Source organism: Rissa tridactyla, chromosome 5 (genome assembly GCF_028500815.1).
Source record: "Rissa tridactyla isolate bRisTri1 chromosome 5, bRisTri1.patW.cur.20221130, whole genome shotgun sequence".
Classification (NCBI taxonomy): Eukaryota; Metazoa; Chordata; class Aves; order Charadriiformes; family Laridae; genus Rissa; species Rissa tridactyla.
The window spans coordinates 15,479,193-15,505,218 of record NC_071470.1 but is presented as its reverse complement, the minus strand read 5'-3'; the positions used below and the strand labels follow the sequence as shown (position 1 = coordinate 15,505,218).

General features: G+C 41.9%; 1 protein-coding gene across 7 annotated transcripts in view; it reads left to right on the top strand.

Moving 5' to 3' along the window:
* The window catches only part of LIMCH1 (LIM and calponin homology domains 1), a 182,054-nt gene that overhangs the window by 81,904 nt on the left and 74,124 nt on the right, over positions 1-26,026 (top strand). The window contains exon 1 of one of the 7 annotated variants that reach the window (XM_054202417.1): positions 22,291-22,400. The exons of the other annotated variants lie outside the window; for them this stretch is intronic. The gene's annotated coding sequence lies outside the window, so the exon portion shown is untranslated. Of the gene's footprint in view, positions 1-22,290; positions 22,401-26,026 lie in introns of those variants that run through there. 7 annotated transcript variants of the gene reach the window in all.

The window sequence follows — 26,026 nt, the reverse complement described above, 5'->3', positions numbered from 1 at the left end:
ACAGAGGACATGCTGACAGCCCGTGGGCTCTCAGGAGCACTGGGTGCTCAGAAGGTCACCTCAGGGGTGGCTCAGTCCTGTGGCTGCTGTTGAGGAAGAAGGTGGGGTTATGAATGGGTGTTGGGTCTAACAGGATTAGCCATGTAGAAATAAGGCTGTATTGATCTGGAGACCAAGTCATATGAGGAGAGGCTGAGGGAGAAGCTGATGTTTAGCTTGGAGAAGAGGAGGCTGAGGGGAGACCTCATTGCCCTCTACAACTACCTGAAAGGAGGGTGCGGAGAGGTGGGTGTTGGCCTCTTCTCCCAGGTGAATAATGACAGGACCAGAGGAAATGGTCTGAAGCTGCGGCAGGGGAGGTTTAGATTAGATATTAGGAAGAATTACTTTACTGAAAGAGTGGTGAGGCACTGGAACAGCCTGCCCAGGGAGGTGGTTGAGTCACCATCCCTGGGAGGTGTTTAAGAAGCGTCTAGATGTGGCACTTCAGGGCATGCTTTAGTGGCAGAGATTGTAGGTTGTTTGGTTGGACTCGATGATCTTAAGTGTCCTTTCCAACCATGAAGATTCTGTGATTTTTACCTTGAGATGTGGCTGGGAGTAAAAGGGCCCTCAAGCATGTGAAAGGTGGCCATCCTTGATTTAGACTAGTGATGTACTTATTTGTATATGTGGTTCCTTTCTGTTCTGGCACTACTCACATTGTAGTTTAGTTGTGTAAGATTCAGAACATATTACTTGTTGATAGCTGAGGTTAATGTTCCTGTATATAAACTGCATTAAAAAGTTTCAGTGTATTAGAAACCCCATTACATTCACTTTTAAATTGGTTCTATAATGTAATTACATAGCCTTTGAGGCTGGGTCCTTCATCCTCTAGATTGACAGGCATATTTCTGCGTGAATACTGCATAGGTTTAGGACTTGATTTGTGATCCCCACCAGCCTTTCCCCTAAAGTTTCCTTGTGAGCCTTTCTTTTGCCTCTCAAACCCATCCAGTTTTATTCCTATGCAGTCCTATTTGAAAGGAACATTTGATATAAACAGCTGCAAAAGACACCAGTAGTGCAGTTTTCTTTTCCTTGGCTCCCTTTCAGGAAAGACTCAATTTTTGTTATGACTGTTTTAAGAGGATGATATTGAATTACATTGTGTTTTTTTTCTTATTCATATGTAAAATCCCAAAGGTAAGGTGGTTGTAGTAGGAGGGACATAGAAAAAGTCATTATGTGTGTGTATTTTTCTCATTCCTTGAGATAAATCTCTCTTGTAAGATGTATATCTTCAAGGCATTACCCAAAAAGCGCCTTTCAGGCTATTAATGATACAGCAGATCTCTTTTGTGTTGGAAAGTGACTTTTTTACCTCTGTGCCTGTGTCCTCTACTTACCTTTAGTAATTACTCTTCTAAATATTTTTCCTAACAAATAATTAGGCTATTAAAAAAATAGGCTATTAAAAGTTCACTGGTGTTTCTGGCTTCTTGAACATTACCAGTAGGTGTTTTTATCTACCATTCTGTGAATAAATTGCTCTAAGCAAAGCAAGTCATCCAAGTGTCCCCTTGCTTTCAAAGATGTCTAGTTCTGTACTTGATGACTTTTGTTGCCATTTTTACTTAGTGATGGGTAAGTGGCTGTTTTAAGGATTGCATATGAATTTAAGAGATCAAGTGTTCTAGTCGTTTATGCATATTTATGGTGCATTATTTTAGAGTACAGACATCAGGAGTATGTTTGAGCGCAGGGTGTATCTTTTCTCTTACCTGAACCATGTCAGTATGTCTGAGAAACCACCCCTAAAATATTGACACTGTAGTCCAGAAGCAGTTATACTTCCTAGTTAGTTGACCACATATGAAGGACATTCCTTTATTGACAGTCTTTCTTTATTATCTTAGCTTTGGTTGGTTTGACATAGTATATAGTTACTTCTTTCCAGTTATTTCACCCCAGTGAGTGTGATTTCCTCCAGTACATGTAGAAATACTGTGAAAGTTTCAGTACCTCTTCTGCCTTGTGCGAGATACATGCTTTTGAACTCCTAGATACTGCATCTGTCTAAAAAAGTGTAACTTAATAATTCTTAATTAATTTCTTCCCAATAGCTGATAGAATACATATTTAGTTCACTAGTAGAGACAATAGGTAGGTTTTCTTTTTTACAGAGTTAGAGCTAAAACTTATGAGTAATTGTGAAGTACTCAAAGTGCCTTTTGTTACCTCTCTAACCTCTGGAGACACAAACAGTCATATTATGTAGCTCTACAAAATGTCTACTTGCATTAAATTCTCCAGATGATACTCTGTTCTTCTCCTTTGTTAGTGTAAGGACAAATAAAGAAGTATGCTTTATTGAAGGAAAATAACAGTAAACTTGAAGCCTGTATTGGAGACATGCTGAGATGTTCATCTGGGAGTATTATCAGGTGTAAAAAATTCTGCCTGTATTTTGTGTTTGAGTGACTTCTCATAACACTGCAGTGAAGCATTATGTGTAACTGGTCTGGTATTGACAGATTGTATTCTTCAAACTTTTTCTGGTGTTTAAAGCTAGATGAATCAGCAGTTATTCTGCAGTTCTTACCAGTGACTTCTTTGTGTGGCATAAGAGGGAATGGCTTATTTGCAGACCTTTTGTATACCAGAACACCAATCTTGTAAGCCAAATTTATTGGTTATAGTGTTGCAGTGTTAAAGTAAGGACTTGAGGATCTGCACACCACCGTACTAAGCCCAGGCCATATAAATGCACAAAGATGATCTTTGTCTAGTTGCAAGTCTAAGTCAGGATGTGGATTGTATGCAGCGTTACATATAGAATTACATATGTTCGTCTTGGCAGGCTTGTTTGTAATTCACTTTGATCTCCAGAAGTGCCGACTACTTCTGTTATCACAGCAGAAATGATGCATTGCTTTAATGAAATAAAGCATAGGACCAACAGTTTGGTATTCAGACTTAGAGAGAGTCTTAAATTTGTTGAAATGCTTTCTCATTCCTGTTCAGTATTCATTAATCCAGAAAGCTAATGCTCCCACCAAAAAATCAAATTCACAAAACATCCAAAGGACATATTAAACCTAGGTAGGAATAACAGGCTTTGCTGAAAGAGCCGTGTTGCTAGAAGAAATTGTCTCATGTGAGAAATTGATGCTGAACATCTTTGTTTTAAGACTGTCAGCTTTCCAGAACCCTCATTTCATGCTGGAAAAGTATTTTGGCTGAGTTATTAATTAAAAGACCATCTGAAAGCTGCAGAAGTCTTACAAAGATGAATTATTAGAGTACAATGAATATAATTAATGTATAAGTGATTTTTACAAAGCCAGCAATTTTTTCAGTGAGTTTACTGTTGGTTTCTTTCATTTTGTATGACATTCATAGTGGGCACAAGTAATTTCTAAGGTTTCTACTAATTGCAATTTTGTACAACTATGCCTTATTATATATTTAATTCTGTAGGGGAAAAAAAAAAAACATTTCCAGCATCATCGTAGATAAGCTTTGCTCTATAATGCTAACCACTGTATGTTGACTATCTTTGTCCCTTAAAAAAATTTCTAGTTTTTGCTTCCTGTCCCTGAATAATGTCACTCTGTGAGAAAAGAAAAGGTTTCTGCCTTATCTTTTGTTTGACAGGGCTTAGGAGAGTTTATAGCATTACTTCAGTTCCTTGAACAATCCCCACAGGAGCTCAGACACTTACTTCAGAGGCTGTGTGAAAGAGTCGCACATATAATAGTAGGAAGTAGTCAAGACAAAGTTGGAGGGCTGAACTCTAGCTTGGATCTTGGCTCATGTTTCAGCACTACTGAATAAAAATCTGTTTACTGTGGCATCCGGTTTTCAGCTTGCGTACGGTCCTCAACTTTGTGACATTTGTATGATTTAGCGATGGAAAATAAGCTCTGCAAAAGTCACCTGGTTGTGTGGTTGTTGCACCAAGATGAACAGAACTGTAATGTGCTGTTTAAAAAAGCTTGTTTCTTTGAAAACAAGGTGGTTGGTTTTTTCTGTCATTTTCCTAGGAAGTTTCTCTTGGCAAAGTGTTCTCTGAGAAATTGCTTATTAAGAATAGCTATCTGTCTACTGGTGCTGGTAATTTGCTCTTATGTTGTACTGTTGCATAAATTCCAAGGTTTTTTAATGTGATGTCCCAAAGAAATTTCAGTATTGTATTAGTTTTCAGGATTTTGTGCTTCTAATTAAGTTCAGCAAATGAGATGTAATTTTATTTTCAGGTTCACATCTGCTTGAAGAAAAACACAAGACCCAAATATAGTATAGTGTGTTTCACAGAATTAAAAATAGAGAAGATAAATACATGATTCTTTAACTGATGTGCATTATTTTTATCACTCTTCCACTGATACTTCAGTGTTACTATGGGGGTTTTTTTCTTAAAAAATTGTCTTCTCAAGTCTTCCTTTTAATTTCTCACTCTCCCTTTAATTCTTTGTAGTACTTTCTGGAAAGAGCCTGCTCCTATTGTAATATCTAGATTCATAATAATGATAATTTCAGTTTCTTTATTTTCTACTTCTTGCTGCTGGACAAATGCATTTGCTAGCACAATTGTATCCATAAAACAGTCTTGCTGTGTGAGTTGTGGTACATGGGAAGTAAACAGAAGCAACATTTCCTAACTGTCTAAAAACAGTAAGTTCTTGGCACTCGCATCCCAAAACCGTTTTTGTGAATGTTGATGGAAAGCAAATTGTCAACATCATAGCAAAATGCTGTGCGAACCATTCTGCCATGGTTTGTGGATCTTCCTTGCTAAATGGTAATTGGCTTCTCTACACCTCCTGTGCCTGCCTTCAGTTCTCTTATTGGAGTATTTGATTAAAACAATACTTAGGGTCTGGCCAATGGTTTGGAGTAGCACTGTGTGCTTTTACCCATCACATACTGTACTATGTACTGAATCCTTTCACTAAAACAATAGTATCCGTAAATAATTAAAAAAATAAAAATGGTTTGTATCATTGTATCCTTGTATGCTTGTATTGTTTGGGGTTTTACCTCCTAAGCTTTCTACACTCTGCCTTCAAATTAATTTTTCATTTAGATTTTCCCACCTATTTGTTTGGTTGTCATCTGAGCAGGACAGAACTACCTTATAGAATTCCGGTTTGATTAATTTAGCCATATGCTGTACTCGCAAACATTTCTAAGTTTCCTGAAGAATACAAAAGTAAGCTAACAGGTGTTTCTTAACCAGGCTGTTTGTAAACAGAGTCTGTGTGAAACAATCTACAGTGAGCTGTAGTTAATTCATTGCTGAAGAGGAAAACAGGCGTTAGCTCAAATTTGGCAGGAAGCATAGAGGAAGCAGCACTGATGGGGGAAAAAATGAGATGCAAACCAATAAAAACTAAAACTTTACACTGAAATACAGCTGGTTTTTTTGAAGGTTATTATTGCTCCCAGTTAACCATGCAGATGCTGTCCAGAAAGCATTGCTCTCCTTCCCTTTACAGAAAAAGTAAGCGTGTCAAGTGCAAAACACAATGCTGGCATCTCATTTGGTATTGTATTAGTTGAAATGGGTGTGCTTGCTCTGGTGTTGGGTTTGGCTCCACAACTCACATACTTTTGATGCTGGAAGCTAATCATCAATCTGACAGTAGCATATGTGCTGGAGATGTTCCACTGCAGCACTTGGAAGCCTGGACAATACAGGCTGAACCCAAGTTTGAACTTTAACCTGATGGATGGATGGATGTAAGAGAGGCTGAAATAATAGGAAATGAATAAAATCCGTGCACCATCAAAAAAAACCCAAGGGAGGTAAAGGACCCCACTTTGTTTATTTGCTTTTGATGGTCTGAGCTGCGTTTAGCTATAAAGCGTACCCTCAGAGAAGTGAGTTCAGCCAGCTCCCAGTAGTCTTCATGTTCAGCATCCCACTCTGGCTCATGAGCTGTCCTTAACATCCATGAGCGGTCCCTTCTCTCCTCAGCTACCCGCTGCAGTGTTGCTTTTATGATGGCTGGATGTGAAACTTGGAGCGAGTGACACCTTGTTTGCTTCTGAATTGGCCATTATTGATGCCTCCCAGGTTTCTGTGGGCTACCTGCACTGCAGGCCCCAGCCAGCACTCAGCCAGGGCTTCTGCAGACCAACCTCAGTGCTGGCCTTAAAGTCCCTTCTGCTTCTGGATGCTTCCTTGGCTGCAATGCTTACAATGCACTCAAGCTGAGCTGTTTGTTGGCTGGGACCACTACTTGTCATACTAAGGATATGGTCCTTTTCTGCCAGTGTACAGGAATTTGTCCCTTGTCATAAGCTGCAGTCTCTTGCTTAGCACCCCGAGTGCCCTGAACGGTTTCCTTGTTGGGTCAGGATGGCACCAGCCAAGATGGGTAAAAGTTTGTAGGATACACATGAAGGACAGCTGTGAACTATAGCAGCTGTGGACAGATGCAAACTTTGTCATGTTGTTGAGGCCCGTTCCCAAACTAGCTTGGTTTAGGATTCAGAGGTGCAGCAGTTTCACAGTCGGCTTAAACCATGCCCTGAGCCTGTTGAGCTCTGCTGCTGAGACTGTCACGACTTGATTTGGCCAAATGCTAATAATATGTGTAAGCTCTCTGTGGCAAGGATCATCTGCTAGTCTGTTTTTGTCTAACACCTCACGCCATGAGTCCTGCTTCATGGCCAGGACTCCTAGACAGTATGTTAATACAAATAATAAATAACACTTATAAAAATATCACAGGCACTCCTGTGTCATTCACAGTCTGTTTTTAGACTGCTCTCCCAACTTGAGTCTTCAACCATGACTTTAATCAATAGGTTTATAATTAGCTTTATTCACATTGAATAATTTAAAATGTTAAGATGCAAATTCAGAGGTAAGGAGAACCTTTTCAGGGTTAAAACCAAGAGAGGATGGTCACTGCAGAGGGTCTCCTTTTTGAATTACTCTTTTTGTTTTACACAGAGACAGTTTTATTGCCCAGCCTTGAGAAGGGAAAACCAACTACCAGCTTTAGAAGAAAGTGCTTGATTAAAAGAAAAGAGTCTACCTGTTTTGGGGCTGTCAAGTGACTTCACAAAGTGTTATTTATAAAACTATACAGGCTTAGTGGAATGATTGTTTTGGGGGTTTTTTTTGGACACAGGAGGTTTAATTTAGTGAAGGATTCCAGGGATAACATTTGAAAATGGCAAAAAGAAAAACATTGCTGCTGATGAAACCCTAATGCTAGGCAGCTGAAATGTGAACTTGCCCTTATTGTGGCATTAACCTTTACTATAAATGACAGAGTCTTTCCTTGGGTTGGGGAGGGCAGCTGGTTTCCAGGAGGAGCTCATTTTGTACCCGTGGAAAATGCAGGTTGCCCGCTGGATTAGTTTTTAGATTTGCTTTCAGATCCTAAAGTGTCCTTCTGCAAGTTTGGCCATGACTTGCATTATGTTATTTTACTGACTCTGGTTGAGTGAGCTTTTCAGAAATGGCAAGCTTTTGAAGAATAATCTCTAAGTATCTGTAATTATCAGAAAAAATGATAGTTTAGCAAACAAAATGCTATTCACCGTGTAGCTTAGGGCTGCACTAAATGAAGAATCGAGTGCCTTCCTCGAACTGTTGTCTTAGAAACGAAAGGCTTCCTGAGCAGAATGACTTAAACTTTTCAAGAGAAATCCCACTGTTGAAGCTTATGACTTCTCCTAATAGTTGGGCAAATGCCATGTGCTCTGGAGGTGTGTACCGTTTTGAGGAGTTTTCAGCGGTGGAGTTGGATGCCCTGAGTCTGCAAATGTGTCAGCAGTGTCCTGTGATGAATATGGCACCGTTGGAGTTGTATCCAGGCACTTGCGGTCTTTGGGTGACTTCTGTTGCAGAAGTGATTAGTTTGCTAAAGAGGATATAAAAATAAGCACTGAGCTGGTGTGATGCATGTAAGCATGTGTGGTGAGCTACCAATATTCGTGTCTTGAGGCTGAAAGAAGTATCAGCTGTATTTTCTACTTTTGTCCTTAACAAGAAAAACTAGATGTGAGGCTATGGTTGCTTCCAGCTGTTCTAAATTTGACTTTCCTACACCTTCTACCATGCCAGCAGCAGCCCACCAGCTGGAATGGGCAACTGATGCAGCTGAAAAATACCCTTCTCCTTCATCTTACAGCATGTAACTGTGTGAGCAGGAGGGAAGGAACAGGCTCACTGCGTTGAGGGAAGGAGGCACCATTTGATCAGTTTAAAGTAGTTGCGAAGCTGCTGCTAGGGAGTTTAAACTTAGATGCAACCTTCAAGTTATTGGCCAAAATCAAAGGACACAGAGACCTGTGAAAGTCTCATCCCAAAATCCCCGGTTTAAAGGTTGTCTGTGTTTAAAACTATACTTAGTAGCACTCTCACTCCCTAATTCTGGAAACCCTCTCACAGGTTGGAGTCTGTAGGTCTGCACTATAAATACCATCTCTGATCCTCAACTGTCTTTTTCAGTGACGTGTAGCCTCTGCTGCAGGGAACGGCTAGATGCCAGTATTTATTAGACAGTGACAGCTAACCTAAGTGTAAATGGGGTTGACTGGAGTAAGAATATTTGCTGTGTTTGCTGCTACCCTGCATTCTCACAGCATCTGAAAGGCACGTGCTGCTGGCTGTAAAATCCATGTGATACTGTCTGGAGAATGTCGATGACCAGGTAATGGTAGCACTGGAGATGTGAAAGGGGAGGGTACCATCCAAAGAGCTCTTAACCTGTCCAGATCCAAGAGGCAAGCGTGAACGAAAGCTTCCACAGTGTGGCCCGACCGACAAATCTGCCACCTCAAAATGGGCCAGGGAGGCTCAAGCTTCCTATTACCTCCTCCTCTCATGAAAAGGGGGCAATCGTGAGTTGGCAAGGGTCTGTTGTGACCCCAGCCCTTAGGCTGAGGATGGTGGCAGGAGAATGCTCCCTCTAATCCCCTTCCTGGCTGCAAATCAACTTGAAGTCTGTTGCAGTTTACGTCTGCTAGCAACTGTTTGTACTGTTTCTATGCTGAAAACCTTTCCGGGTGCTGTAAGTGGATTTCTGTCAGATGATGTGCGTGTCGCTATCAGGAGCGTACGTGCTGAATGCAGATGATGGAACGTGTCTCACTCCAAAGATCACGCTGTGGTTGTTTCCCTGACTTACAGAAAACAAGCAAAAAGGCAATCTAGTGCCTTAAAGATTTGTGCGCAGTGATTTCTTTGCTTTAAAGCCTAGTAGAATTCTGCAGTCCGGTGCCGTGGTCAAGAGTTCATAGAGGCTGAAATATCTGACACTGAAGTCTCCTTGCCTTCTGCATTCCTCAGTGCTCCTGGATTAAAGCCACTCGCTTCCTGCTTGGCACGGTACTTTCCAATTGTAACGCGCTTCCTCTTAAATGTCCAGAGGTTTAATGATACTATTGTAAACCTGTTAAAATTAATGCTGCAGAGGAAGCAGCTTAGTTAATTGCTTGTGCAAAAATACGGTGGTAGGCTGAGCTATCTGACTGAGGGACACCAAAGTCATTAACTATTAACAGTTTGAAAGCTGAATAGCCTGGTGATACTCTGTGGAAATCTGTCCCACAGCTTAGTAGGAGAATTACATGTTCATTTCTGGACAAGCAATATGACTAACGGTCTAGAAAATTAATATTGCAGTACAGAGGCAATCCTCAGCTATTTGGAGTGGTGTCCTTCTGTTAAAGTCTTTGCTATCACCACGTTTTTGTTGGCTTCTGCCTCCTCATCTTCATGCAGGAAGCACTTACTTAGATGGCGAATGTCTGTTTCTGTTTGGGGCAATAGTGTGCACTGATTTATTACTGTGCCATGTGTGAAAGGGAGTTTTCTTTTCAGGCTTTTCAGTAAGGGGAGAGTATTGAACTTGCTAAATGCGTGCATGCATCCAAGTGTGTACTGAGTTCAACTCAGCTTTTTTCAGTCCATTCTGTATGCTTCTTCATCATCTCGGCTTTTCTCTTTGAATTGTATTACTTCTCATGCATAATTTAGAATCAAGCTTGTGTTTCCCCATAAGGCCGATGGCAAACATTATGCTTTTCCCCCTTTCCCCTTTCTTTTCCTTTTCAGTCGTAATGTTGGTAGTATTTGGTCTCCTTTTACTGGAGCAGCTAGGGAGATGTTACACAGCTTGGCGTGTTGCGAAGTTGTATGGGTGTGTTGGGAGGCACGTTGGACTGAGTGCCAGATGTGATTCTCACCCTCGCACCTGTTGTGGGGCAACAAACTTCAGGCCTTAAACTGATAGCCTGGGCTGCTGGTGCTCTGTAGCTTCTTGCCTTTTATAACTGTTGGGTTCATTGGGTGCTGTGTAGCTTGGCTGCACAGCCAACAAATCCCATAGGTGTTTCCAGGCATTCCTGGATGTTTCCAATACCTTCTCTTAATGAAAGCTGCCTTGTCACTGTTGTCCTTCGAATACCATTTCTAGTTTGGTTGGAAGGAGGCTTGCTGTTTTTTCCAAAACCAATCCTAATGTTACCACTCCTGCCTAGCAACAGCATTAGAGGTCTTGGAGTTAATGCCTGGTATTGGCTGAACGTGTGAGTTGCCAGCAGGTCTTTGCATCCTCATCTTCACATCCAAGCTCCGATGGTGCAGTTGTACAGGTTCTTGTGAAGCTGCTTGGTGAGTGCTTTCAGGGCGAAGCTGCAGGCCTGATTGCCTGGTGATGGGCACAAGGAGATGGAGCCCAGGAGCTGCAACTATAAAAGCTCAAGTGTCTGTCAGTGGGGTGTATACTTAACTGCGCAGGCAGCAGCAAATCTTTGGCTGACTACAGGATGGACCGAAGGTCGTTTTGTTAGCTAGGGAGGGCTGAACTGTGAAGCAGCTCTGTTTCCTTGGCCAGCAGTGCATGGATCAGGAATCTTAGTCAATGGTTTTTGGTTTTAACCTTCCTGTCCTTCCTATCTCCTCCTGCCCTACAGCCCGTGGCAGTGAGTAGGACCATGCTATAAATGCTCTCCGCCTCTTGAGCCTGGTTTTCAGTCCAAAGCTGACAGGCCTGATAGATAAGTAGTGTGACGTTTATGTATTAATTTCTGGAGTTACAGGGATCAGCCACAAAGTATTAGCACCACTATACAGTGTGTCCTCTGTTATTTAAAAGGAAGGACAGTGAATAGGTTTAGTTATTTGAGGTTTCAAGTAATCCAGGGCAATTTTCAGTGTAATTAATACACGTCAGGAATTTGACCCTCGTTGGGATAACAAGAAGTTCTGGATAACTGAGGTGATACTGTAAACAAGTCATGAAAATTGTGCCAGAAAGCTGTCTGCACAGGTCAGTAGCACAAGCTAATAAAATCTCTCAACTTATGGTCTAGAAAGATAATTTATACAGCTTTTACTTGACATATGCAGAAGTAGAAAAAAACCCTTTTCTTTTTGTACAATTCTCGGATGTTGTTTTTTTCATTAAGTTTCTCCTGTTACCCCTAAAGAGGTCAGACAATAGTTGCTTCTTAAACCATAACAACTGCTTGAAAAGCATAACTTGAAATGTCCTGAGAGTGCCACATGCATCAGACACAGACACCCTGTTTTGCTGTGCTGTTGATTTTCAAAGAAAATACATGCAACTTTAAAAAGCCAACAAAAACTTACTACTACAGGCTTGATACTATATATTGAAAACAATGTATATTCTGACATTTCATGAAACAACTTATCAACAAATGCAGGGATTACATCAATCATTGGCAAAACTAGTTGCAAACTGGTAAATCAAATGCAGTGATCTTCAAAAAGCCCTCTCAGAGCTTTTATAAAAGCCTATGAAGGGGCAAAGAGAGGCAAGTAAATAAATGCTATGCACCAGAAGAACACAAAATTCGTTACTAAAGTCAGTGTTTAGTCACAGACTTATGTAAAAAAGAAACATGACATAAAGTTTGTCATAGGAAGCTAGGTTTTGTTTTGTTCTGGGTTTTTGGAGAAGCAGAGCCAGGCTAGCTTGATGTTCCTTCTTAGTGTGCACTCCTGTATTTTATTTTTACAGTGCTGAATAGTGGCTGGGTGGAATCTGGTAGGTCAGTGGCCTAGAATTTTAGGCAAGGAAGAAGCAAGATAATTACATCCTCTCGGAGAAGTGTTGAAGTCAAACAAAAAATTTGAGTAAGCAAGGTATTAGCAGAATGATAGTAGAATGGGTGATACTTTATCTTCAGCAATATCATACCCCTTGTTACTTGTTCTTTCATTCTGTCTAAAACAACCGAAAGAGCAAAAGTCAATCCAATATTACGATTACTTTGAAGGGAGTTTAGGAGCTGTATCTTCAGATATGCCTGACCACAATTTCTGAGTGTCTCGGATCTTTGAATGATACAGTCAGCAATGATCAAAATCTGCTTTCCTGCAAAGCAAGCATCAGGCTCAGTGGTATGAGTCTCTGCCTTCAGAAGATTGTAATTAAGAAACAACCCATAGGTGCGGTTAGAAAGGACACAGAGAAACGAGTTATTTGTCAGCACAGTGTTATCAGCAAACCCGGTATCTAACTGCTGTTGGCTCTTCCTAAGTATAACTGTAATGCAGAATTTTGGGGAAGATAATGGAGTAGTTCTAGTGAAATTTAGAGGAGGCAACTCATAAGCTTGAGGACTGTGTGTGAGAAAATCCCAAATCTGCCTAGAGTCAGCACCCACAGTATTAGACTAAGTTGGCCAGTTCCCAGGGGTGTTTGAGACCTTAAATGCTCTTTAGTCCTTACCCTCTGGTTGATCGGAGATTAATCACTTGCTTTTTTAAATACTATTACCCAATCTCTTGAGCCACCCAATCCTGATTAAAATTTACTTTCTAAAATATGATCTTAACTGAAACTCCTCAGATTCCAGACTGCTACATATTTCTTGAAGAACTGTGAGTTCTTGGTGTTCTTGTGGTACTTACATCAAAAATTCTCTCGCAGATAGTTTATCTTCCCGAGAGCGGTTCACCTTGCTTATTCTAATTTTTTTTTTGACTGAAATTTGATGAGCGCTATTAGAAATCCAGCACTTAAGCCTGCATGCAAACTATTATGTAAGCAAATTGCAGACCAGGAACTTCAAAGACTGTGGTCAGTATTCTCCACCACAGCTTCCAGTATGATTTATTCTCTTTGCATAACAGCGTACAAATATTCTTGTCCTTTATAACTTTACAATACAAGTTGGAGGAATAAAAGCACCAGACTGAGGTTAGGAAGCGGATGGGAAGTAAATAAGGGGAAAAATAGCCAAGTGCTCAGTTCAGCATAATGGAAGGTGGAGTTTGGGATATGTCGGAGAATGGGAAACCCTGGATAACCTCTGTGTTGTGGGTGTGGGCAACTGACGGAACAGCCTGCTTGGGTTGGGCAGCAGCATCTGTCACCCTGGCTCAGCACAGCCAGAGGACGGCTCTTGCAGGAGAGCGGCTTGACGCCAGCGCCTTTCCCCTTCGGGGCAAGTGGCCCAAAGGCATGAGATCAGCCGAGCCATGAAGCATAGCACAGTCACGGATTTCCAGGTGGTCAAAAAGCCCCAGAAAGCGGGCGCTTTCTGTGCTAGCTGACTTTCCAGACTCCCTGCAGTCATTCTGCATGCAGAAGCCCCTGTGGAGCTCTGGGCTGGCTGGCATGTACAGGCACAGGTACAAAGAGCATGTGTGACCACGGTCTGGGACCTCCTGGGTGGTTAGTCTCCCTTTGCTGCAGTTTTGGCAGTGTCCCTGCATCACCTACGGTGGTTGTGTAGCTCTGTAGCCCCTGTATTTGGATGGCGCTCCGTCTGTTGACCTTGTAAACCCCAGGTAGCTCTCAGTAGGGTCTGCAGAATGAAGGGCTGATTAGCTTCAGCACAGTGCTGTTGTCCTTAAATAAGGGTTCTTCACCCAGTGTGTGAGAGCCAATCAACACACTGACTCGAGATACTTGTTTTTATTTCAGTTCTGCAGCATTGGGTGCTGGGCATTTAACGACAACCGGCACACCTCATGTTTCAAACCGCCCAATATTTATAATGATAAAATACAGCTGACTGGTTAATAATGATTCATTTACCACTCCTAATTATAAATATGCATCTAAGCTCATGTTTAAAACATTTAGGGACGTTACCTGATTAACATGCTCATTATTCACAAGGAGGTGGCTGTTTTGTTTAGTTTGGGATATGCTCTTTGCTCAACTTTGGTCCAGAAGTTGCATTTTTGCTATCTTATGTCTAAGTCAGCAACTGCAAAAGAACACGTAAGACACATTGTTTCATTTCATATCCTCTTCAAGCTTAGGTATTAGGTACCTTCTCTGATGTCTCCACCATGTCCCAACTGAAACTTCTTGATAAACTTTTAACTTTGTTCTCCAGAGGTCACATGCATTCAAGCAAGGCAGTACTGTGCCTGATGAATATTCCCCAGTCGCTAGGAACGGCAGCGTAGAGGGCCTTGCCAAAGCCAGTAAGTCCCACTGGCCTAGAGCTGATTTTGGGTAGCCATTTGCATTCTCCAGAAAGCTGCGTCTGCAGGAGTGGTTTGGAGACATGCGAGCTGGCCGGGGACTGGGGCTCTGCAGTGCTTTAAATCAGCTAAATTGCTGGCGGCTTCTTGTTGGCTCTGGAGCTAGTACAGCTGCTTTCATGGCCCGTGAAGCCTGGCCTAATAATCTTGCTGGACTCTACTGGTTCTGCTGTCTAGATACACCTCTCTCCGATCAACCAACTGAACTCTGAGTCCCTCTGTTGAGGGAAGGAAAAAAATCATATTTGCTTTAAATTTACCCTTTTCCTTTATACAGTCTCGTCAGCTAAGTTTTACTTCAGTCTATATAACGTAGCTTTAAATTGCAAAGGTTTTCAGAAGTAGCAGGTGAGGAGTTGGAGGCTTGTTGTTTGAGGGTGCATGAACATCTCTGCCAGCCTTATTTATGACTCTTCCGAGCAGGAGCCACTGGTTACACCCAGGTAAGCTGAATTATAAGCATGGTTTGGCTGTTTTCCTCTACAAACAAAAGATGATCTCGAGTCTAGTTAGGACAGAAAGCAGGGTATAAACTGAAATTTTAGGAATAAATTAGCAGTGATAGCCAATTTTTTCTCCCTTTCTTTTTCTTCTGCCAATAAAGGTGACAAGCTATTTCTGTCATCTCCACCCCTTAGTTCCAGTTCCGAAGACTTGGTGTGATGCATGTATTCATCTTCCTAGCCTTGTTGCTTTATGCATTCCCAGGGGAGAGAGGATGTTGCAGAACTATGCCTCAAGTACACCTCTCGTGTGTTGACAGTAAACGGAAGAACAGGAATATCTGTCCTGTAGGAGGGGAGATCCTTTTCTGTCCTCTGTTGTGCTGCCTGAAGGAACCAGAAACAAGACATTGTGAAAGAGCTGGGAGAAAGCCTTGCAATAGGAATACACTGTATTAAAGAGGAGTTCCTTCCTGTCCCTCTTGTTTTAATCATTGATTTTATGCCCATTAATTTGAGGAAATTCTCCTTCTTAAATACAGTATATTATTGTACTACCTTTTATTTGTCCCGTCCCGAAAGCTTAGTCTTCATAAACTGCAAATGCGTCTGGCATCCAGATACAATCCATGAATCCTGCTTTCCAAACGGCCCTTCAAAGCCATATTTGCATGACCTCTATAGACTTAATGAATAGTAGTAATTTCAGTTGACTGCATAGTCCATCTATGTTTGCAGCTACCGTAGCTTTATGAATAATTGTGCCAATTCCTGAATTACATCTAGTGAATGCTTTACTGATGGTTGAAAAGAGATGGAAAAGAAATCAATGCCAGACTATTGGGTAGCTCATCTTGTCTTGAATGTTTGCCATAAAAAAAAACACCCCAACACTGGAGATGTTCAAGATGACTGACAGCTATGGCCATGCTACCTAGACACCAAATGTATGTTTTCAAATCTGAGAAACACATCGATTGGGTGTTGTGGTATTTAGTAATTTAGGCAGTTACACTATATATGGTCAAAGTTAAGAATGGGCATTGATTTACTTAGCATCTTTTTGCACAGATATTTTGGTTGTCTGTGAAATGCAGTTTCAACAAATTGAAAATTATTGATTTTCTTCCCTTCCTTTTCCTCACTGAAATCATTCTAGACATCTAAATGTGAAAGCTTTCTATTTATTTTTTTTACTGGAAGTAAAAACAATAATGTAGGTTTTCCAAGTGGAACGTACTGGAACTTCATTCAGTACAAAAAGCCAATTAAAATGTTTTTTTGGACTTGAGCGGCTTCTTTTAGAAGTATTTGCAAGGAAACCCCAACCTGTACATTAAAGAAGTCCAGTATGTTTTATGTAATGTTGGCATGAAAATGCAAAGCTATGAGTGGGGGGGGAAATGTATGTCAGGTATCATGTAACAGCAGCAAAGAGACTTCTGATGTTTATCAAACGTTGAACACCATAGATTATTAAAACATATTCCTTGGCAATAAAGAGTAGATGTTTAATTTGAAAGGAGAAATGGAATTTGTTGCTTTTTTTGCAGAGGTCACGAACTGAGCAGGAATGAGTCCTCCTTGGCGGTTTCACTATTTTGCTGTTTGCCTTGGGGAATAGAGATTTGGTCTGATTTTAACAGCTACTGCCAGGCCCCCGGCTCCCACAGACAGCTTTCTTGCATCTTTAGAGGCCCACCTACAGCAGTTGTACTTGGACATTGGGACACAGAGGCCCTCCAACAGCTCCGGCTGTGTCGTATCCTGATCCTTGCATAGCGGATTGCCATCTTTGCTGAGAGAAGTCTGAGTGTTGGCCAACTGTTACTATTTTTTGGCTTTAAATGGAAGATAGCTTTGCTTAATGTACCAAGCAAAAGAGGACATAACACATAAAAGAAAGGGACAAGAAAGTAAAGTCGTATTAGTAATGAGTAGTTTCCGCAATAGAAGAAGCATTATGAGACTGCTAGGCAGTGGTCATACATTCAATTTCAGAGGTTTCATGTCAAACTGATTTTTATTCTAGGTACCTTTTTTTTGTATCTTTACAGTTGGAAACTTTAAAAATCCGTTATACAAAACTTCATCTGTTTTCTGGCCTTGGGTATTCAAAGTTTTGTGCTCAGCTAGTTCAATACAGCTGGATGCAGCAAAACTTTTCAAATGAGATTCATCACGCACATATTTTCATAAAAATCCTGTATTTTCTTGGACTGTAAACCTTGGGTGAAATTAAGTTCCTCAGTAGGAAGAGAGCTGATAAAAGACACGGGGAAACTAAGAACTGAGGCTATAACTCCAATACAGATTTTTGTCTATGAATAATTAGATTCTTGTGTATCAGAAAAGCATCAAGTATAAATCTCACTATTGCTCACTTCCAGTTACTTGTTTTGTCCTCGCTATCTGCTTTGGATGTAGTGAGAGAGGAAAACTAGAAACAGTCTGTAGTGATCACTGCAGTGTTTCTGCAGGTAGTCATCTCTGAATGTGGATGCAGGTGCACTGGTTATGCTTTAAGTTACTTATATATTGGTTCATAATAGATTATGCTGGTCAGGTAACTAATGACCCTCAGACACGCTTTCGCAGGTGGAGAGGCTCATGATGCACAGGATTTTTCCTCATTTTCTTCTCTGCCAGCCTCACCCTTTCCCAAAGGTCCTGTGGCAAGTCTCATCTGACAGTTCCCTGGAGCTGTGTCCCTTAAATAGTCAACACTGCTCTTCCCAGAAAACAAGTTTATTTTCTCTCCAGTCAAGTCAAAATATAGAAAGCAGGCGTTGGGTAACAGTGCCCTGAAATATCAAATGTGATCAAAGGGATCCCACGAAGCTTGGAATCTGTAGGCAGAGAAAGGAAGACAGGGTATGTAAAAAAAGGCAGTGCCTTTTAGTAGACCTGATAATATAATGAAGGAAAACACAGAGTAGATTTTTAGCACATGCATTTGTTTTGCACAGATAAACTTCTTTATTACCATAGTCCAATATCTTAGCAGGAACACGTATATAAATAGCTTTTGAGAAGTGTCTGTTGTGCCATGGCTTAACACACGACTGCCCTGGCAGCAGTCAGGGAAGGCAAAGGTTTGTTCAGCAGTGGTTGGTTGTAGTTGATGGCTGTACGTAACATGTAAAGGCCGTGTTTTTTGTTGAAGCTTAAGCTATTTGCAGTGTTCCTCTGGATTATCCTCGGGCTGTGCTTTTTTGGGTATATCACTTGGGAGGTAATTCAACTTTATTCATCTATGAATTTCCTTTTTTTTCCTGTATGTAGGCTGATAAGCTTTAACAGTACACCTAGTGAAAACCGTATTGTCCCATATTTAAGGCTCAGGTTGGTTTCTTTAGAGGTCCCATTGCTTGGACCCTCCTGACTTACATACTGGTTTTGTTTTCACAATAAGTGAAATTATTGTGAAATTATTATTATCACAATAAGAACTTATTCTTATGACTTGTAACTCCAGATTTAAAGTTTATGTATTTTTTTTTTTGTTTACTTCAGGCAGTTTGTTTGGGATGGCTGCCTTTGAGATCTTCTAAATCTGTAGCCAGACCGTGTGCTTTCCTTAATGCTTTGTCATATCCTGATAACTACACACAAATAAACCGAGCTTAGAAAACAGCATGTTCTCCCTAGCTGTGAATTTCTTGCCCAATTTTATTTTTTGCTGTAGAGCTCAGCTGTGGGGGCAGCAGCCACAGGGATGTGCTGAAAATGGAGAGTGTACGGTTTCCCCAAGAAGATGTCCTGAGGGAAGTGTTGTGGCACCACTAACCGTGGTTTCAGCATTCCTTGAAATCTGTGTTTAGGTTAGTCATACTCCCAGCACTCATCATGTGAGTGCAACTAAAGGTCAAATTTGTCTTCATGACCTTTTTTTTCCTTCCTTCAGATAGAGACAGCACAATTATTGCCAGGAGGATGGGTAAAGAAGGGGTAGATGCCACAGATGCTGAGCTCTGGCTGCACTGTGAACATTGCTGTTGTGATGGTTCTTTCATTCTCATCTTTTTTTGTAGCTGTTTACCCAACCCTGTGCTATGTTTTTTACTGACCCACATCATAGCCCACTAATGAGGCAAAGCAAGGTAAATAAGAGTCCTTTCCATTGCGGCAAAAGGAGCCAGGCTTTGCTTTTTGGGTGGTGTCTCCCCTCTCCTTGTGTTCTTACCCATCTGGCTCTGGATTTGCAAGGTGAATTCCCAGCAGCTTCTAGGAGTGCTTGGCTGCACTTTACTGCACATGAGCTTGATTTTAATCCTGTCCTTGGAGAGCTTTATTCATCAAAAATGTGAAAAGTGAGTAACAGAAGTCATGAAACTGATGTCCAAACCCTCACAAGCCAAGCGTTATCATCTGGTACTAAAAAGCAATGGAGAGGGGATGGAAAAGGAAATGTTGTCCTCTTCCTTGGCCATGCCGTGGCTGTTACCATAGAATATGGCATCCAATAGGCACCCCGTCTCCAAGGTTGGGAGACATCTGGCTGACATCTGGCTGTGATTTCACCAGCATCGGAGCCAATGAATAGCCTGGAACTGCTTTGACCCTTTTTCCCCTGCCTGCCTGTGTTCCGTCTTCGTTGCTGTAAACAAAGGCATCTTACTCTGGGTGTATCGTGGGTTTGGCGCATCTGAGGGAATTCATATCATCTGATTGCTCTCTCCCCCAAAGACAAGGATGTTGACTGAGCCCCCATTTGTTTAAATGTTTTATTTGTGCCTTCAGGGATAATGACCTGATGCAGCAAGGAGAATATCAGGACCGACTTAACTAGTGAAGTCATAGGGTCAGCCTTGTGCACCCCTCCCACCCCCCCGTGGTTTGCTTTTGCCCATTGAGTTGAAGGCTGCTCTTGCTCATGTTCTTTTGTATGGTTCCCTCCCATGATTTTCTTCTCTCTTTCCCTGTTATCCTTCTCCTTTCCTGTCCACAGTGTCTTTTCCCTCCTTTTACATCATACCATCCAGCAGAGATTTTAAGCTCATTTTAAAAATTTGCAGAAATAAGGTACATCATCAATTCTGTACCCAGCATCAAATTTTCACTACCTGCCCAGGACCTGCAGTGCCATTTTATATTCTGAGCTCCTTGCATTTGCCTTTCATTATATACAATGTGGCCATTCCAGATTCTGTTTGGGGATTTTAGTTATATCTATTACTATATAATAGATTAATATTATATCTATATTACTATCAAACAAATTATAGTAATACACTGCATTGCATAAGAAGCATATAAATGTGGTTAAAATTTGCTACAGGGCAAAGATCTTAAAAAGCAAACAATCTGATGGTGAAGGACAGATTTAGGAAAATGTCAAAGACCATTTCTTAAGTAGTGCTGCTGTACTTCTGATTTTCTTAAAGAATTGCAAAATTTTAATTTTAAACATTGTGCTTTTGGATATCTGGAGGACAAGTTTACTCACAATTGGATTTGCTTAACACATTTCATTTATTTTGGGCTTGCTTTTTAGGGGCCCCCATCATTCTCATGGTGTGATTTTGAGGGGTTTTTTTGCTGTTGCTTATTTTCAGTTTATTAATCTAGACTGAATGGGCTTGTGTTTTATATGAGACTAATGATTGGAACTATTAGCAAAAGATTTTGCTGGAAGCCAAAAATGATAAGAGCAGCCCTCTGAAGAGATAAATGGAGTATGTTTTTTTCCTTTGCCCAGCTTTCCCTGCACACAGGATAAGTTTTATACTACCAAAGTAGCGTAAAGAAGTGGTATCAGAATATCTTCTTGCTCTAGGCACTTGCAATTTTCTGAACTAGTAAGCCTGGCTGGAAGCAGCAGGATCTAAGCACCCTGGTAGGAATTTGGCACTTCCAGCTAGATCTTGGGGGTCTGGTACTGAACATCTTCTGGCAGATACAATATCTTAGATATTATCTGAAGATTGCTTAGAACCATGTTTTGGGTTTCTGGTGTTTTGTGTAGTTGCGGTATGTTCCCAACAGACTCATTTTCTTCACAGAATTTTTAGGTGCTTTTTGCCTTTTTGTTAAGGCGGTGGAGCTGTTATTTGAGCAGACACATCTTCTCCTTGTTGATTTCCCAAAAAGAAGAGGAAAAAGGCTTGGCTTTCTTTGTGAAGGCAGTCTCTGCTGTCGTCTTTGCTGAGCTTTTGAAGGTGCTGCTCGTCAGGCTTTCTGGCCTGCTGGTGCTCCTGACAAGCCTGGCCCTTCTCCCTGCTATTCCTGCAGCCAGCCCTGCCTTTGGAGTGGTTCAGTTTCATCTTCTGCCAGCACGTGTTATTCCTGATGTTTTAATCTAATCAGCTCTGTATCTATTCTCTGGACCTGTTTTTTTTCCTTTGGGACTCACGTGATTCTGCACACACTGATCATTTTTAGAGTCATAGAATGGTTTGGCTTGGAAGGGACCTTAAAGATCATCTAGTTCGAGGCCTCTGCCATGGACAGGGACACCTCCCACTAGACCAGGTTGCTCAAAACCCCATCCAACCTGTCCTCGAACACTTCCAGGGATGGGGCCTCCGCAACTTCTCTCAGCAACCTGTTCCAGTGTCTCACCACCGTCACAGTAAAGAATTTCTTCCTAATATCTAATCTAAACCTTCCCTCTTTCAGTTTAAAACTGTTACTCCTTGTCCTGTCACTCTTCTCTCTGATAAAGAGTCCCTCCCCATCCCGACTATAGGCCCCCTTTAGGTACTGGAAGGCCGCTATAAGGTCTCCCCGGAGCCTTCTCTTCTCCAGGCTGAACAACCCCAGCTCTCTCAGCCTGTCCTCATCACAGAGGTGCTCTAGCCCTCTGATCGTCTTTATGGCCCTCCTCTGGACCCACTCCAACTGGTCCATGTCTTTCCTGTACTGAGGACTCAGAGCTGGACGCAGGACTCCAGGTGGGGTCTCACCAGAGCAGAGGGGCAGAATCCCCTCTCTCGACCTGCCCGCCATGCTGCTTTTGTGCAGCCCAGGATGCGGTTGGCCTTCTGGGCTGTGAGTGCACGCTGCCGGCTCACGTGGAGCTTCTCATCCACTGACACCCCCAAGTCCTTCTCCTCAGGGCTGCTCTCAATCCGTTCTCCACTCAGCCTGTATTTGTGCTTGGGATTGCCATGACCCAGGTGCAGGACCTTGCACTTGGCCTTGTTGAACCTCATGAGGTTCGCACGGGCCCACCTCTCAAGCCTCTCTGGGTCCCTCTGGATGCCATCCATCCCTTCTCCTCTTCTCCCTTCTGCCGCTTTCTGCCGGCTGCCGGCCAGCGCTGCTCGGCGGGGGGAGCCAGCCCCGCCGCCTGTCAGGCTCTGTGGCGGGGTGTCGGGGCTGCTGTGCGGCCCCGGGGGGGGGGCGGTGGGAGGAGTTGGGGGGTTGCAGCCCCCGCCGGCGGCAGCGCAGCGGCTCCGGCCGGCTGTCGGTCGTGCCGCTCCGCAGGCTCCGGGAGGCGAGGATCGGCTCGGGCTGACGGGCTGGTAAGTCCTGCTTTCCCTCCCGGAGCCCCTCTTTTTCTGTTTTTCCCCGTCTAGCGTTTAATTTTGACTAGGTGAGGCTGCTGTTGTGTGCCAGAATCCCTTTGGGGTGCAGTAACTTGTGTCCCCCCCCGCCATTACCGCCCCTGGTGGGGCTCGCCTTCCGTTCTGGTGCGCTGTCATCCTTCATCTTCCCACGCATCCTAAGTTTCTGAGTGGACGTGTCCTGGCTATGATCGGGTTCCTCCCAAATCTGCTGATTTGGAATCTGCCACAGAAAACAGCGTTCTGTGAATGTGTAGTTTTACTGTATATACAGTAAAGTATACTGTATAAACAGTAAAAGGTTATATATATATAGTAAAACATATATATTAGTAAAATATATATATAGTGATGCATATTGGATAAATAATAAAACATATATATGTATATGTGTGTGTATATATAGGAAAAGTTCCCGGCCTCTCTCTCATAAAAGTTCTTACCTGGTGGACTTGAACTGAATATTTCAGTGTTTCCTTTCCGTCTGCTTGTGGATCTGTCAAGATCCATTGCTTTTATATGAATAAGCAATCACCGCTAATTATTTATGTAAAATGGAAAAATGAGGGAATTGGGAAGAAATGTTGAGGGTAAACAATAGGCTTTTATGAGTCTGTATTGGAAATTGCTTAGAAAAGCAGTTTGGAAAAATACATATAGATATTTAGAAATCTTCCAATTTCTCCTGGAACAGGGAAAATTTCAGCATTCCAGAAATGAAAAAGGCCACCTGTTTGTCTGCAGCTGTCCCGCAAAACAGCGCAGTCCTACTGGCAACTAATAATATCTCCAGCTTGCAGAAGTGGCATGCACTTGGTATTTTATTCAGCGTTCTGTGCAGACATACAGCTTGGCTTGCTTTTGTTTTTCCCCGATTTTATCTGTATATCTCACCCAGGCCGTGCAGTAGCACATCTGACAAATGATGGTTCCACAGTGATAAGCTGCAGGTCCGATTTGCAGCGTGGATACAGTGAGAATATTTTGTATACTATTGTGGCAGATGAAAGGAATGGAAGTGGGCCAAATTCAAGCTGTTTGCCATTGCATCTGATCAGCAGATCCTATGGAGGGAATTTGCCTGCTGTGAATATTTGATTCTCGCTAGCTTGAACTGTCTTGTGTGTTGGCAGTGCTACTGTGTGAATTTGCGGTGGCTTTCCAGGGTGTCTGTCCTGCACAACTGCCAATTTCTGTGCGTTGTTTTGTTTTTTTTTTAACAGGGTTCAGGATTTTGTGTTCCACTTTGTGTGTGAGGAAGATGACTTAACGCAATATAGAGAATGTTTTTTCGTATTTATAGCACATGGGTTATCAGTCTTTTAAAAATGGGGAAAAAAAAAAAAATGTTTACAAGTGAGCAGCGTATTATTTCTTCCTCCCTCCTTCCACCTTCGTGGAGGTGTAACCCCTCCACCTTCCATTCTCTCTGCATTACCTGCAGGTGGTTGTCCTGGCAAAGTGATTTTGTAGAGGTGAGTTGTGCAGGTTACACACCAGAAAGGATGAAAAGGTTACGGCGTTGAAATGCAGTTATGAGAGCAGGAGCAGTCCCTTCCTTCCCGTGCATCCTTCTGACTCCGGACTCGGGGGGTCAGTGTTCTGCACCCCTGTGTGTCCGTCCCTGCTCCTCTCCGGTCCTTCCTGCTTTGCCTGAGAGTTTGTAATGTTTTATGTGTTGGTTGATTTTTCTGTTGAGAAATTCAGCATAGCAAAACCTTTACATTAATAACTTTTGGATCTCTAATACTTACAAGCAAACGACATTGATTATAGTGCTGATCTAATAGTAACTGTCATGACTCTGCTAAGGCAAGCAGAAAAGGGTTGGGGTTTGACCTCTCAGTGTATCTTGTGCTTGTGTCCTCTGTCTGTCACCACGCTGAAGCATTTGTCTTCTGTAAGCAGTCTGTTCAGAGTTTATGTCGTTTTATAGATAACACATAGGTAAAATTTTATAGATATCTATAGATTATAGATATCTATAAATATCTATTTTAATAGATACAAAAATTTATACATTAAAAAATAGATAAAACTTATGAAGAAATTTAGACTGGAAGCTCGCTCTTCCTCTGGGGTGCATGAAGGACAAAAGCCAGAAGAAGATTTTTTTTTTTTTTTGATTGAATAGTGTGGGCTAAAATGTAGATGAGCCAGCAGGAGCCAGTTGTGGGTCCTCTGGGGCTGTAGGAAATGATGTGCTGACCAAGTGACCCACCCTCCATCTACTCCAACTCTGCGACTGCAGCAAGTAACCACTGACAAAAAGGCAATATCATCTCCATTTAATGTATTGAGGTAATAGTATGGTAGTGCCTTGCAGGGGCTGCAGGAGGGACTCAATTCTGGTCGCGTGTCTTCCGAGACCACGGTAAAAGATACTGCCCTGTTAGCTGGGACACGACAGCTGGCCGCGCTTGCCATTGCAGTGTGACCCATTTGCGTGACCTATTTAACTCTGCCCAGTTGTAAGGAGCTGGACATGCACATTAAGTGTCTGGGTTTTGTCCCCTATTTTTAAGGTAAGGATGTTTTATATACGTTGCTGCTTGTAAACTTTTTTTTCTCTTTTAGTTCCGTCAACAGCAACACAGAAGTGGCACTTCAGGTGACTAAAAAAATTATGTAGTTACAGATAACAGATACGGAACTATAATTTCAAAAAATTTGAGCAACGTTTTCTGAGAACTGAAGAAACCGGGACTTGGCCAATGCAAAGTGTAGTAATCCAGAGAGAAACCTTTCCTGGGAGCTGGGTCTTCATGATAAGACTCCTTGCTCCTTATAGTGGCTTAGGAGTGGTGTTCTCCAGCATCTCAGTAGAACTAACAAATACAAATTTCAACTGTAATGAAGCAAATCAGGAGAAGTTTAGTTTTGCAGTAGTATGAGATACATTTGGGCTTGGGAATATGCAGCCTAGGCAGGTTTACCTGAATATCTGTCATGTGAAAACAATTTCTGTGTTGGCTTTTTTTTTTAATCCTTTTAAACAAATTGCCATTTTTAGGACTATTGGGAAATAAAACTATGAGATTGTTAACAGAAGCAAAAGCCTTCAGTGCTGCCTGATTGCATCTTGTTGACATGCATGGCTATTTATGCCCATATAAGATACAAGCCTTCTGAGGAATTGTTTGGGTGATGGTGTTAGTGATTGTTGGCAAATGTTGTTATTATTATGATGACCATCAAAATTAAAGCATGTATGAAAACAGGCTTAGGATGGTGACACTTTTTTTTTTTTTGAGAAGTGGGCATTTGTTCATCAGCAGAACAACTGAGTTTCCAAACTACATGGCTGCCAAGTGGCTGATATTTTTGTTACTGCTTATCATAACTTGGATGTGAACTTTTGGCATAAAGATGGGTGCAATTAGTTATCCCCAGAGTTCCCCCTCCTTTGATTGTTTTCTAAACCTATTAGGTTACTATGTCCTGTGTGTCCTGTATATTTTTGTTAGGAAATACTGTTAGGAACTTTCTTTTAATGCTTTTGCATTTTTATTAGATTTACACATTGCTCCACCCACCATTTGGAAGTGACCAGAACTGTCCTCCATCAAAGGCTAAACACAAGA